The sequence below is a fragment of the Notamacropus eugenii genome, chromosome 2 (assembly GCF_028372415.1).
Source record: "Notamacropus eugenii isolate mMacEug1 chromosome 2, mMacEug1.pri_v2, whole genome shotgun sequence".
NCBI lineage: Eukaryota > Metazoa > Chordata > Mammalia > Diprotodontia > Macropodidae > Notamacropus > Notamacropus eugenii.
The window spans coordinates 5,254,793-5,267,577 of record NC_092873.1 but is presented as its reverse complement, the minus strand read 5'-3'; the positions used below and the strand labels follow the sequence as shown (position 1 = coordinate 5,267,577).

Sequence of the window (12,785 nt, the reverse complement as noted above, 5' to 3'; positions counted from 1 at the left end):
GAGGACTATGTGGGGGACTGAGAAAGAGGGTGAGTGGTGGTTTCCTCTGGTACAGGGCTGTGGTGGTTCCTCAGGTCATTTTCAAGTGGATGCTTTTTTAAGATTTTAAGTGGTAAAACTCCCCAAATGATAAATAACTGTTTGAAAAATAAAGGACATTTAAACAAGGACTTTACTTCATAACTAACAGAAAGGGGGAATTTCTGGGTTTTTAACCTCATAAGGGAAAAGTGAGTACCATGTAGCTCTAGTTTAAGCCATAAAAGAGGTTATTTGACCTAGATGTTGGGGTCAAGTATAGGTAATAGAGAATGGAGGAGGAGGGCAAAAAACTGAAGATGTGGTAGAACATTTAGCTTTGATGAAACTGTGAGAAAAAATTAGCAGCAGGAGAGTGAGATGACAAGGCTTCATCTGCTAGTCGCTTATTAGTTGGTCAAACCTGATTCCTGTTGAAAGACAGCTGAATTGAAAGACTCATACTGGGTGAGAGAGATCTGTTATAGTTCAGATATAAATATTTATTATTCCTTCATTGGTTTATGTTGAATAACTGTGATGTGTTATTACTTTTACTCTATTGCTAAGTAAATGGTTATGTTTAAGACCTAATGATGTTACCATTATAAGTGAATGGTTTTGTATAAATGGAAGCACACTGGTGAGGGCTTAAGAGCCATAGGGATCAGTAATCCCACAATGGAATTATCCCCTAAGGTAATGAGAGTTTCATTGTAACTGGATAATGGTGGTCTTTCTCAGGAATCTAGAACTACAAATGGAATAGCATGCTAGAATAAGTGAACCAGCCTAGAGTGTAAGTGGGTGCTTCACACTTCTTCAAGGGGTTACAGTTTGATGGTCCAAGCCAGAGATATCCCATGCACATGCCACACTTGCATTTGAAACTCTACACAGCCAGGTTTCCACCCAGCTTTAAAACCTTATTCCATATTACTCCTCTTTACAAACTCCATTTCCAAACTATACTACCACAGTCCAAATTGTGTCCCACTTTTAACCTCTGTCTTCCACCTCTGTGCATTTTCACAAGTTATTTGTCCATGCCTGGAATGCACTTTGGTTCCTTTCTGTCTCTCAGGCTTCTCAGAATCCTTCATCTCACCTTCAGTGCCACTGTGTCTTTAAAGACAATGAGACTGACACTTCCCACAGAGCCCTCTCCATTATTCATTCTTTTTTTATGTTTAGCTCTATATACACTGTACTTCTAGAATGAAATGTAATCCCTTGAAGACATAGACTATCACAATCATTACATCAGTCTTGTTCTCTCAGACCTGGACAAATTTAGGGGAAAGGGAAGCAAAAAAGAAAGTATAAAACAACTATTGAAAGAATTGTAAACTATATTACAACTATGAAAGAATCATGGTGTATTATGAAAGGGAACAATAAATAACGTATGCAGTTTTAGCACCACAAAGTACATTTACAAAGGTAGATAATGTGCTACAACACAGATATTGTAAGTGTATAAATGCAAAATTAATGTAAAAAAGCAGAATCACTAAACATCTTTGACAAACCACAATATTATAAAATAGTGATTAATAACGGGGAAAAAGTAAAAGACACAGACCTAAATGGAGAATTTATAATGACATCATGAATAATGAATGGGTCAAAGAATAAATCATGGAAACAATGAATAATTATGTTGAAGAGGATAATAGCAATGAAATAAAATACCAAAATTTCTGGGATAGAGGTAAAGTAGTCCTAGGAGGAAAAACCTGTATCCTCAAGACAAATAACAAAATGGAAAAGGGATATTTATGAACTGAATATATAATTTAAAAATTAGATTATAATTAAATTATATAATATATAATAATTATATATAAATATATAACAATTATATAATGTATAATATATAATTAAAAATTAGAAATAAGTAAACCAAAAAATTAAAATGAAGGAAGAATGTTGAAAATTAGAAAAGAAATAGATAAAATGTAAACCAAAAAGTTATAGAAATTATAAACAAAATTAAAATTGGTCTGTTGATAAGACCAAAAAATTGCTAAACACTTAACTGACCCAATTAAAATGATGACAGAGGAAGAAATCAGGAGAGAAATAAATAAAGCAAAGTCATTATAAAATGAAAAAAATAAGAACAATCAGGAACTTCTCTACACAATTATATGTCAACAAAACCAAGAATTTAAAAGAAATTCCCATTAGTTATGGAATGGCTAAATAGATTATGGGCACACGAATACAACAGAATATATTACTGTACTGAAGGAAATGGTGACTAAAGAATTCATAAAAGTATGGGATGGCAAGCTAAATGGTGTGAAATGAAGTAAACAGAATTAGGAAAAGAATATGTATATGGACAACCAAAAAGGAAGGAGAAAGATTTAAAAAAATCAGAACTGAATGCTTTGAGACCAAGTCTCTCCCCTACCTTTTAATGAGAAAAATGAACCTCTCTTCCCTGTTTGCAGGAGTGAGGAACTTTGTGTATAGAACACCATGAATATTATGGTAAAAAGATTGTGGTTTACATATAATTTGGGTGAAGTTCAGGTAGAAAAGATGTATAGTTATAATAAACCATAGCAGTGAGGGATTGATCGAATGCATTCTTCTGTTGGCCAAGTAAGCTTAAAAGTAATTCCTGCCAATACATATATAATGCAAGAAATATAATAAAATGTGGAGGATAGTCCTTATTAGTTGGGTTGTAGCTGACTTGGAGGTAGGGCAAAAGCTTATTAATCTATCACTGTCCTTGGAAGATTAGAGCTAAACAATTGGGTTTTGCTTGATGGTTAATTTAGCAGGAAAACTGGAAAGAAGCAGAAACATAAACACATGTTTCTGTGGGAGAGGTTGGATGTTTCTGCTCATTTTTAAGGATTTCTTAAGAATGGAGTCATTTATACCTGAAGAAGAAAGACAGAGGGCCCTCTTTCCCTCCATAATGTACTTTCAGACTCAATCATGTGCTGGTTACTTCTACTCAACATGTCCCCTGTTTTTCTTTCTTAATTTTTGTTAGAAAGAATGATTTGCTAGGTAGGAGAGGGGAGAGGCGTATATTCATAAATGAGGGTGATATAAAATATCTTCATAATAGTAATGTCATAATTACTAAAATTAATATTAATTAAATTAAAAGAAAGGCTACCCTTCACAATTCTCCTCCCTTCTCACCAGTCTAAGTAGCCCAGACCCTACCTGGGCTGGCCAGGAGGAAACAGTCACTATCAGGGTTCCTTCCCTCCAATCTTTATGTCAATGTCCCCTTCCTTTTACTGTATTTTGTATGGATGCTGATTCCTTCCCCCTAACCTCACCCTTGTAGGAAAGAATTGCTCTACTCAGTCCCTTAAACATATTCCTTGATTCTCAATGATGATGGGCCACATCTCTCCAATCCCCTTCCCCAACCTCATACTAAGGAGCAAAAATGATTGCTCATACTGTTCAAACTACAAACTTTTTGAAGGATGGTAGTACACCAGGTGCGACCCCAAAATTCCAATCTGTAACAAAAGGCATGAGGACTCTGAGCTGTTTCAATTTATTTGGGCATTTGGTGGTTCCCAAGAAACTGTATCCACACTCTCCTCTGTAGTCAAAATCCCCTTTCTGTCCCAGTACCAGGCAGATTTATGGAGAATAAGAGAATGCTAAAAATAGAATGGAGTGGTACAATTCTTTTGATTGGTCAATTAAAAAAAAAAAGAAGTGACATGATTGGTCAAGTGGAACTCCATGTTTGATTAATTGTGATGCAGCCCAGTCCCCTGCTTGTTTAATCAATGACTAGGCAACAAGACTTGACAAAGAGAGGCTATCTTCTTGTGTAATCGTGATCAGGTGATGGAAGTCTGGGAATTTCCACTGTTTAGTCAGTGGCTTGGCCACACAGTTCTTGGGACTTTTCAATGTTTGTTAAAAACATGTGGCTCATGGCAAACAGGAAGCTGTGGTTTTCTGGAACACAGCAACCAACAAGGACATCAGTGAAGTACAGCACATCTCTATCTTTGACTTTGGTCAACATCTAAATAATTTTTATAGTATGATCAATACACGAACATCCCCACTAATATATAGTAGATTACCCAATCATGACTCTTATCCTAACAGTATTAACATAACTAACTCAGATTTAATCACCTGCTTGAATCACTGATACTCACCAAACCACAAAGAACTGAATAAATGCTGATTAATTGGATAGGGATATCAAAATTATCATCACACAGGCTTTACCATTTGTACTATCACAATGCCTTCCATACTCCCAGGTACTGCCATTCATCTGTTAGTATGCCTTAAGGATGCCTGTGCTTACTATTTGCTTTACTGATAAATGTTTAGGACTTTTGTATTTTCCCATCCACATTGATGCTGAACCCTGCTATATAAAACCCAATTAGGCTGTGGGTGTCTTGTGTACAGAGACTGTCTCATTTTTCTCTACATCCTCAGCAGTTAACAAATGTTTTTCCTTCATTAATTTAAAAATAAAATGATGGAAGAAGTAATTAATTTGGAAAGAAGGAATTAGTGATGATAATAGCTCATAGTATGGGTATTATCAACAATTTTTGCCACCAGGGAGGTCCCTGTCTTGATTCTTGTAACTAAGTACTAAACTTGGTGGTTTCTGTGCTACTGGAGGAGGGAAAGTCTTAGCATGTAAATGCAACATATTTAAAATTTCATCATCTTTTAAAATCATTATTTTTTTTCCTTTTTAAATTTTGGTGCCTTGAGACAAGAGCTAGTTTAGCTATGATCATCACCCCCCTCCAGGGTAAAAATCAGAGAACATATTAATCAAAGATGACATTCTCTCCCTCCCTCCCTCTCCTTCTCTGGTAGTACTTTTCTCTTACCCTGTTCACTCTAGCTCAGCCACTCAGCTGGCACAGTGATGTGTGTAAACTTTATGCCAATGTGAAGGAATTCCAGGATGCAATCCCTTCCACATACTCTCCAATTCTGCTTTCCATTTGGCCTCTATACCCAGTCCCCAGGAACTGCTCTACCTCTTTCCCCAACTCTAGCTTCAAGGCCTGCTTTGGTTCTGCCACCCTTTGCTAGGTCACCAGATAATATAAGCCTTCTTTTTTGTTTCTTTTTTTAAAATTTATTTATTTATTTTTAGTTTTCAACATTCATTTCCACAAGATTTTGAGTTCCAAATTTTCTCCCCATCTCTCCCCTCTCCCACCCCAAGACACCATGCATTCTGATTACCCATTCCCCTAATCTGCCCTCCCTTCTATCATACCCCTTTCTTCCCTTATCCCCATCTTCTCTCTTTTCTTGTAGGGCAAGATAGATTTCTATACCCCATAACCTGTATTTCTTATTTCCCAGTTGCATGCAAAAATAATTCTCAAAATTCGTTCCTAAAACTTTGAGTTCCAACTTCTCTCCCTTCCTCTCTCCCTACCCATCCCCACCGAGAAGGCAAGTAATTCAATATAGGCTATACATGTGTAATTATGCAAAAGACTTCCATAATAGTCATGTTATGAAAGACTAACTGTATTTCCCTCCATCCTGTTCTACCCCCAATTATTCTATTCTTTCTTTTGACTTTATCCCTCCCCAAAAATGTTTACTTCTAATTACTCCCTCCTCCTGTTTGCCCTCCTTTCTCTCATCCCCCCACACTCCACTCATCTCTTTCTCCCCTAGTTTCCTGTAGTGTAAGATAGATTTTCATACCAAATTGAGTGTGCATGTTATCACCTCCTTAAGCCATATGTGATGAGAGTAAGCTTCACTTTTTCCCCTCTCACCTCTCCCCTTTTCCCCTCCATTGAAAATACTTTTTCTTGCCTCTTTTACGAGATAATTTGCGCCATTCCATTTCTCCCTTTTTCCTCCCAATATATTCCTCTCTTATCCCTTAATTTTATTTTAAGTTTTCAACATTCATTATCACAAAATTTTGAGTTCCAAATTTTCTCCCCATTTCTCCCCTCCCCCCACCCCAAAACTGTGAGCATTCTAATTACTCCTATCACCAATCAGCCCTCCCTTCTAAAATCCCTCCCTTCCCTTATCCCCATCTTCTCTTTTGTCATTTAGGGCAAGATAAATTTCTATACCCCATTACCTGTATTTCTTATTTCCCAGTTGTAAGCAAGAATAATACTCAACAGTTGTTCCTAAAACTTTGAGTTCCAACTTCTCTTCATCCCTCCCTCCCCACCCATTCCCTTTGGGAAGGCAAGCAATTCAATATAGGCCATATCTGTGTAGTTTTGCAAATGATTTCCATAATAGCCATGTTGTGTAAGACTAACTATATTTCCCTCCATCCTATCCTGCCCCCCATTTCTTGTGCTCTCTCTTTTGACCCTGTCCCTCCCCAAGAGTGTTGACTTCTAATTGCTCCCTCCTCCCATTGTCCTCCCTTCCATCATTCCCCTCACCCTGCTTATCCCTTTCCCCCCACTTTCCTGTATTGTAAGATAGGTTATCATATCAAAATGAGTTTGCATTTTATTCCTTCTCTGAGTCGAATGTGATGAAAGTAAGCTTCATGTTTTCTCTCTCACCTCCCCCATTTTTCCCTCCATGGAAGTCTTTTACTTGCCTCTTTTATGAGAGATAATTTGCCCCATTCCATTTCTCCCTTTCTCCTCCCAATATATTTCTTTCTCACCACTTAATTTCATTTTTTTAAGATATGATCCCATTCTATTCAATTCACTCTGTGCTCTCTGTGCTCTGTGTGTGTGTATGTGTAATCCCACCCACTACCCAGATACTGAAAAGTTTCAAGAGTTACAAATATTGTCTTTCCATGTAGGAATGTAAACAGTTCAACTTTAGCAAGTCCCTTATGACTTCTCTTTGCTGTTTACCTTTTCCTGCTTCTCTTCATTCTTGTGTTTGAAAGTCAAATTTTCTTTTCAGCTCTGGTCTTTTCATCAAGAATACTTGAAAGTCCTCTATTTCATTGAAAGACCATTTTTTCCCCTGAAGTATTATACTCAGTTTTGCTGGGTAGGTGATTTTTGGTTTTAGTCCTAGTTCCTTTGACTTCTGGAATATCATATTCTACACCCTTTGATCCCTTAATGTAGAAGCTGCTAGATCTTGTGTTATCCTGATTGTATTTCCACAGTATTCAAATTGTTTCTTTCTAGCTGTTTTTGCAATATTTTTTCCTTGAGCTGGTAACTCTGGAATTTGGCCATAATGTTCCTAGGAGTTTCTCTTTCTGGATCTCTTTCAGGAGGTGATCTGTGGATTCTTTCAATATTTATTTTGCCCCCTGGTTCTAGAATATCAAGGCCATTTTCCTTGATAATTTCATGAAAGATGACGTCTAGGCTCTTTTTTGATCATAGCTTTCAGGTAGTCTCATAATTTTTAAATTTTCTCTCCTGGATCTATTCTCCAGGTCAGTTGTTTTTCCAATGAGATATTTCACATTATCTTCCATTTTTTCATTCTTTTGGTTTTGTTTTGTGATTTCTTGGTTTCTCATAAAGTCATTAGCCTCCATCTTTTCCATTCTAATTTTTAAAGATCTATTTTCTTCAGTGAGCTTTTGAACCTCCTTTTCCATTTGGCTTATTCTGCTTTGTAAAGCATTCTTCTCCTCATTGGCTTTTTGAACCTCTTTTGCCAATTGAGTTAGCCTATTTTTCAAAGTGTTATTTTCTTTAGCATTTTTTTGGGTTTCCTTTAGCAAATTGTTGACCCGCTTTTCATGATTTTTTTGCATCTCTCTCATTTCTGTTCCCAACTTTTCCTCCACCTCTCTTACTTGATTTTCAAAATCCTTTTTGAGCTCTTCCATGGCCTGAGACCATTGCATATTTATTTTGAATGTTTGGAATACAGAAACCTTGACTTTTATGTCTTTCCCTGATGGTGAGCATTGTTCTTCCTCATCTGAAAGGATGGGAGAGGATATCTGTTCACCAAGAAAGTAACCTTCTATCATCTTATTTTTTTTCCCTTTTCTGGGCATTTTCCCAGCCAGTGACTTGACTTTTGGGTCCTTTGTCAAGAATAGGGCATACTCTGGAGATCTGTAAGATCTCAGTTCCTCCCAGGTGGTACAATCAAGCATATACACTGGTCTGGGAGCAAGAAGAGATTTTTGTGCCCAGAATCTTAGTAGAGTTTCCTCTTCACAACCACCTCACCTCCAGTTCTGCCAAGCCAGCACTGGGGGCTGAGATTCAGATAAGTTGCGGGGGCAGGGTTGCCATTCAGTGTGAGATAAAGATCAGTTGCTGCAGGGCCTCTACACAGGGCTGAGGTAAGAATCAGCTGCTCAGTGCCCCCAGGGGTTTTATGATCAAACAATGGATGTGGGCTGCTCTAGGGGCTGCTATGGGAACTGCTGCCACCTACCCCATGTGGCCTCTGCAGCTATGGGAAGGCCCTTCTCCCTTCTGGGCCAGCTGAAAAAACCCTGTCACTTACCTTTGGCGCCAGTGGGTTGAGCGATCTGTGGCTACTGAGACTGGGGATTCTGCCTCCTCCCCCCCCTTCCCCCCCCCCCCCCCCCCGAGGCCTGCTTGTGTCTTCCTCCCAGAGCCACGCTGCACAGCCAAGCCTGGGCTGGGCTCTGCTCTGCGTCCAGTGGGACAGACATTTCCTGTCAGCATTTCATGTCACCTTGGGCTGGAAATCTCCTCCACTCTGTTGTTCTCCACTTCTGCTACTCTAGAATTTGTTGAGAGTCTTTCTTTACAAGTATTTTATGGGCTGTGTGGGAAGAGTTAGTATATGTACATCTTTCTACTCTTCCCCCCTCCCTTTTGTTTCTGTAGGAGCAAGGTAACATTGTGATATGGTAGAAAGTCCATTGCATGTGGAATGATCAGATCTTGTTTTGAATCTTGGATTTGCCACTTGCTAGACTCGATCATTAGCAAATCACTTCAATTTTGAAAGCCTCAGTGAGGGGAATGGTCTCTTAAGTCCTTTGATTCTAATGTCCTATATTGTGGGAGCCCCATGGAAGAGGAAGACCTTTTTAAGGCTGTTTTATACCCATTTTCCAAATCAATTTAGCCTGTGTCTTCATTTAACCTGTTCAGGCCTCAGTCCTCATATTTACAGAATGATGGGATTGGACTCCAAATTACTTCATATTATATATTTGTGTAGGTTGTGTGCATATGCACAGTGTTTCCACTTATAGACTATAAGCTCCTTGAAGATGACTAATTCATTTTTCAATTTTGTTTTCCTAGATTCTAACACAGTAGGTCATAGTAAATGCTTGATGATTGATTGGTTGCATTGGCTGACAGAAATTTGTCATCCTGGTGCTTGTAGTTTCTATATGCAGAGTCCTGGACTTCTAGCTTCATTGTAGGGCTGTGATTGGACTAGATGCACTGGAGAGTTGAGAGATAACTTGTCTTGGGACATGGACATTGGGAATGTGTTATGAATGTGTTTTCCTGATTTCGTATTTTAAGTAAATTATTCATTTTCACTGATACTGTATAATTGATGATAAAATACTCACCATTCACTTGAAGAAATTCAATAGGATTGCAGATTTATGAGCATTAATTAGAAGAGATTGTATCCCATACAGGCATAAGAAGCTTGAGAGTAGCCAGAGAGTGATATAAATATATCAATAATATATTCATTTTATATTAATGAATAATATATTCATTCATTCAAAAATATTCAATTTCATTTGAACATCATAATGACCATATGAGATGTATCATAGTAAAGCAAATATTATTATGTCCATTTTGTAAATGAGGAAACAAATTGTGGCCAGGAGACTTGGCTCCTAGACTTATCAGGCTCTGCCTCTGGCACTCATTAATTATGTTGCCATGAATAAAACCTTTCATTTGTATGAATCCTAATTTCTTCATCTCCACCATATTCCTCTTGATCTTGTCCCCAACTTTCTGGACTTCAAAACCATGCCTTTTCTATTGCCGACTCCTCCTGGAATTTCTCCTAGCACTTGGGATTTCCTCACACTGGAATAGCCTAACATGCTTATGATCTGCTTGCCCTGGAATTGTCCTCTGCAAAACCTGCTCCCCTTTACTAGAATCTCCATTTTGTGGATAAATCCATACGTGCTTTCCAGGCCTTGTTTCTGACTTTCTAAACTTCAGAATCATGTCACCACTCCAGATAACTTTCCTCCACCTTTATATCATTTTTTTTGTTATTTTTGCTTATTAGAATATAAATCCTTTAGAATATAAATTTATTTGTATTTGCACAGGCAGCTCTTAGCTTAGTGTCTGGCACATAGGTTGGTTGTTGTCTTTCATTCATGAAGAGGACCAAAATGACATCATTATGTTAAAGTCAAGTTAGAGTGTGTCACTGACCAGACCAATATGAGATGTTCATCATAGGCTGGGTGCAAATAGTCCATGTGAACATTTGGGGTGGATTCTCTAAATTTGCGTCTTACATCTTTTTTTTTTTTTTGAGCTACTGCAATTCTGCTTTGTTTATAGAGCACAGCACCTTTTCTGATGTGGGTATGCCATGCTGAGTGATCCTGTGCTCATGTCTCCCACGTCACAGAATCAATTCTAAAGTAGACCTTGAAAGTGTCCTTGAATCACTTCTGACCACCATGTGAACACTTGCCCTGTATGAGTTCTCCATAAAATTGGAGCAGCAGAGTGCTGGACTGATCATAGATTTATCCTCTGCAAGCTAAATATTCACATTCAACAAAAGAAGCATCCCCAAGGCAAAATGACTGCCAGAAGAATGAATGTTATTCTCTGAGAGAGAACAGTTTGTTGCTAACCTGACACATAGGAAGCACTTAATGCCTGTTTCCTTTATCATCTGTCAAATAGAAATAGTAATGCTTATATTCACAATGTCTTTGTTTGACTATGAGAAAAACACTTGAGAAATATAAATGACCTTAATAGATATGTATGATCTCATTAAATGTTGTAGGATTCTTTCTACTATTTCCTCAAGAAGATACAGTGGTTGCATTAGTGGATTCCTTTGTTTCTTTTTAATATTTTGAAGATATCAGTCCAGGACCCAGGCTTTCCCACTTTTTTTCCCTGTCATTAAATGATGGGCCAAATTAGTTTTCTAGTAAAAAAAGCTCTCAATAAAATTAACATTTTTAGAGCTGGGTCTCTGGGAAGGGAAAGGAAGAGGGATATGGGGTAAAATTAACCAATATAAAACGAAGTTATCAATAAAATTATTTTTAGAAGACCTCTGTGTATATTATACTTTAATCCTCACATAAAATTTACCATTGTTAATTTTGGGAATAATTATTTAAATTATTACTAGATTTACTATGAAAAAGCATAACTTAGTGACTAGAAGGGCAGCCTAGATGACCTGGGTTCATATTACTTGTCCATGGACAAGTCACTTAACCTTTAAGTGACCTAGGAAATTCTCTAAAACCAATTTTACAACTAGGTAGCACACCTGTTTTGATGGACAGAGTTTCAAACTAAAGGGAAACCTATACCAATGAGATCATTGGTCTCAATTTCCCCTAATTGTCACTAAGGTGGTCATCATTAGTTCATAATAATAAAGATAAAGATATTTGTTATTATTAAAGGGAAATGTCTCTTTTTATCAGTCTCTTAAGGGCATCTTTGATCTCCTCATTCATGAAGCTGTAGGTCAGGTGATTCAACATAGCAATAAGGATGACATAGAAGACAGATAGTACCTTTTCCAGGTTTGGGGAATGGCCAGTGTTGGACCAAAAGCACACAAAAAAGGCAGTGCCATAGAAGAGTGTCACTACTTTCAAGTGAGAAGCACAGGTGTTGAAGGCTTTGACCTTTCCTTTAGTGAAGGTAATTTTCAGCACTATAACTGAGATGTATCCATAGGACATGAGGATAATGAGGAATGAGAACAATGCAGTGCAAATTATTAATACAAATTCATTATTTAGTTAATGAATGAATTGGAGCAGAACAAGGCTATCATCTGAGGCATATCACAGAAAAAAATGATTAATTTTGGTCTACAGAAATGGAGGTGGAATCTAGAGGTTGAATAACACAACTGAAAAATCCAACCATGTAAGCCCCAACCATCATCTTCCCAAAGACTTGGAGATCCCTGATGGTGAAGTATTTCAGTGCGTTATAGATGGACACATGGTGGTCATATGCCATGATAGCCAAGAGACAGCACTCAATCAGTCCCATTCAGGGCATAAAGAAATACTGAGTAACACAGGACAGGAAGGAAATGTTCTTTTCCTTGTGGAAGAAGTTAGAGAGCATTCTTGGAGTAATATCAGAAAAGCAGCAGATGTCTGTGAAATCTATGAAATTAAGGAAGAAATACATTGGATGGTGAAGATGGGAGTTAGTTCAATCTCTTCTCTTGTGTACATGATGTAATGTAGGCACCACTCTTCCCATGCTGAGGATACTAGTATTCAGAGGTGAACAGAACCCTAAAAATCATATAATCCAACACTCTTATTATCAGATGAGGAAATTGAAATAAAGAAATGGGAAAACACTCTCTCTGAAATATACCTAAGTACCAAAGATAATACTCAGACCCAGGTCCTCTGACTCCAAAATCAGTGATTTCCCCCCATATCAGGTTTATCCCTGAATATTTTTGTCATTGTTAATAAGGACTATGGATGCTCTTATAGAATTCAACTCATACCTTTCCTTAGTCACCCCATAAAGATATTTAACCAAATCATCTGTTTCTTTGCCTAGTTTTCCTTAACAGCAATATCCTCTCTTGCGAATAGCTTTAATTTTGGGAAACCTCAC

At 37.6% G+C, this 12,785-nt stretch overlaps 1 pseudogene; it reads right to left on the bottom strand.

Moving 5' to 3' along the window:
- Positions 1 to 11,584: 11,584 nt before the first annotated feature.
- Positions 11,585 to 12,367, bottom strand: LOC140530365 (olfactory receptor 5A1-like; annotated as a pseudogene).
- Between the last annotated feature and the right edge of the window lie 418 nt (positions 12,368 to 12,785).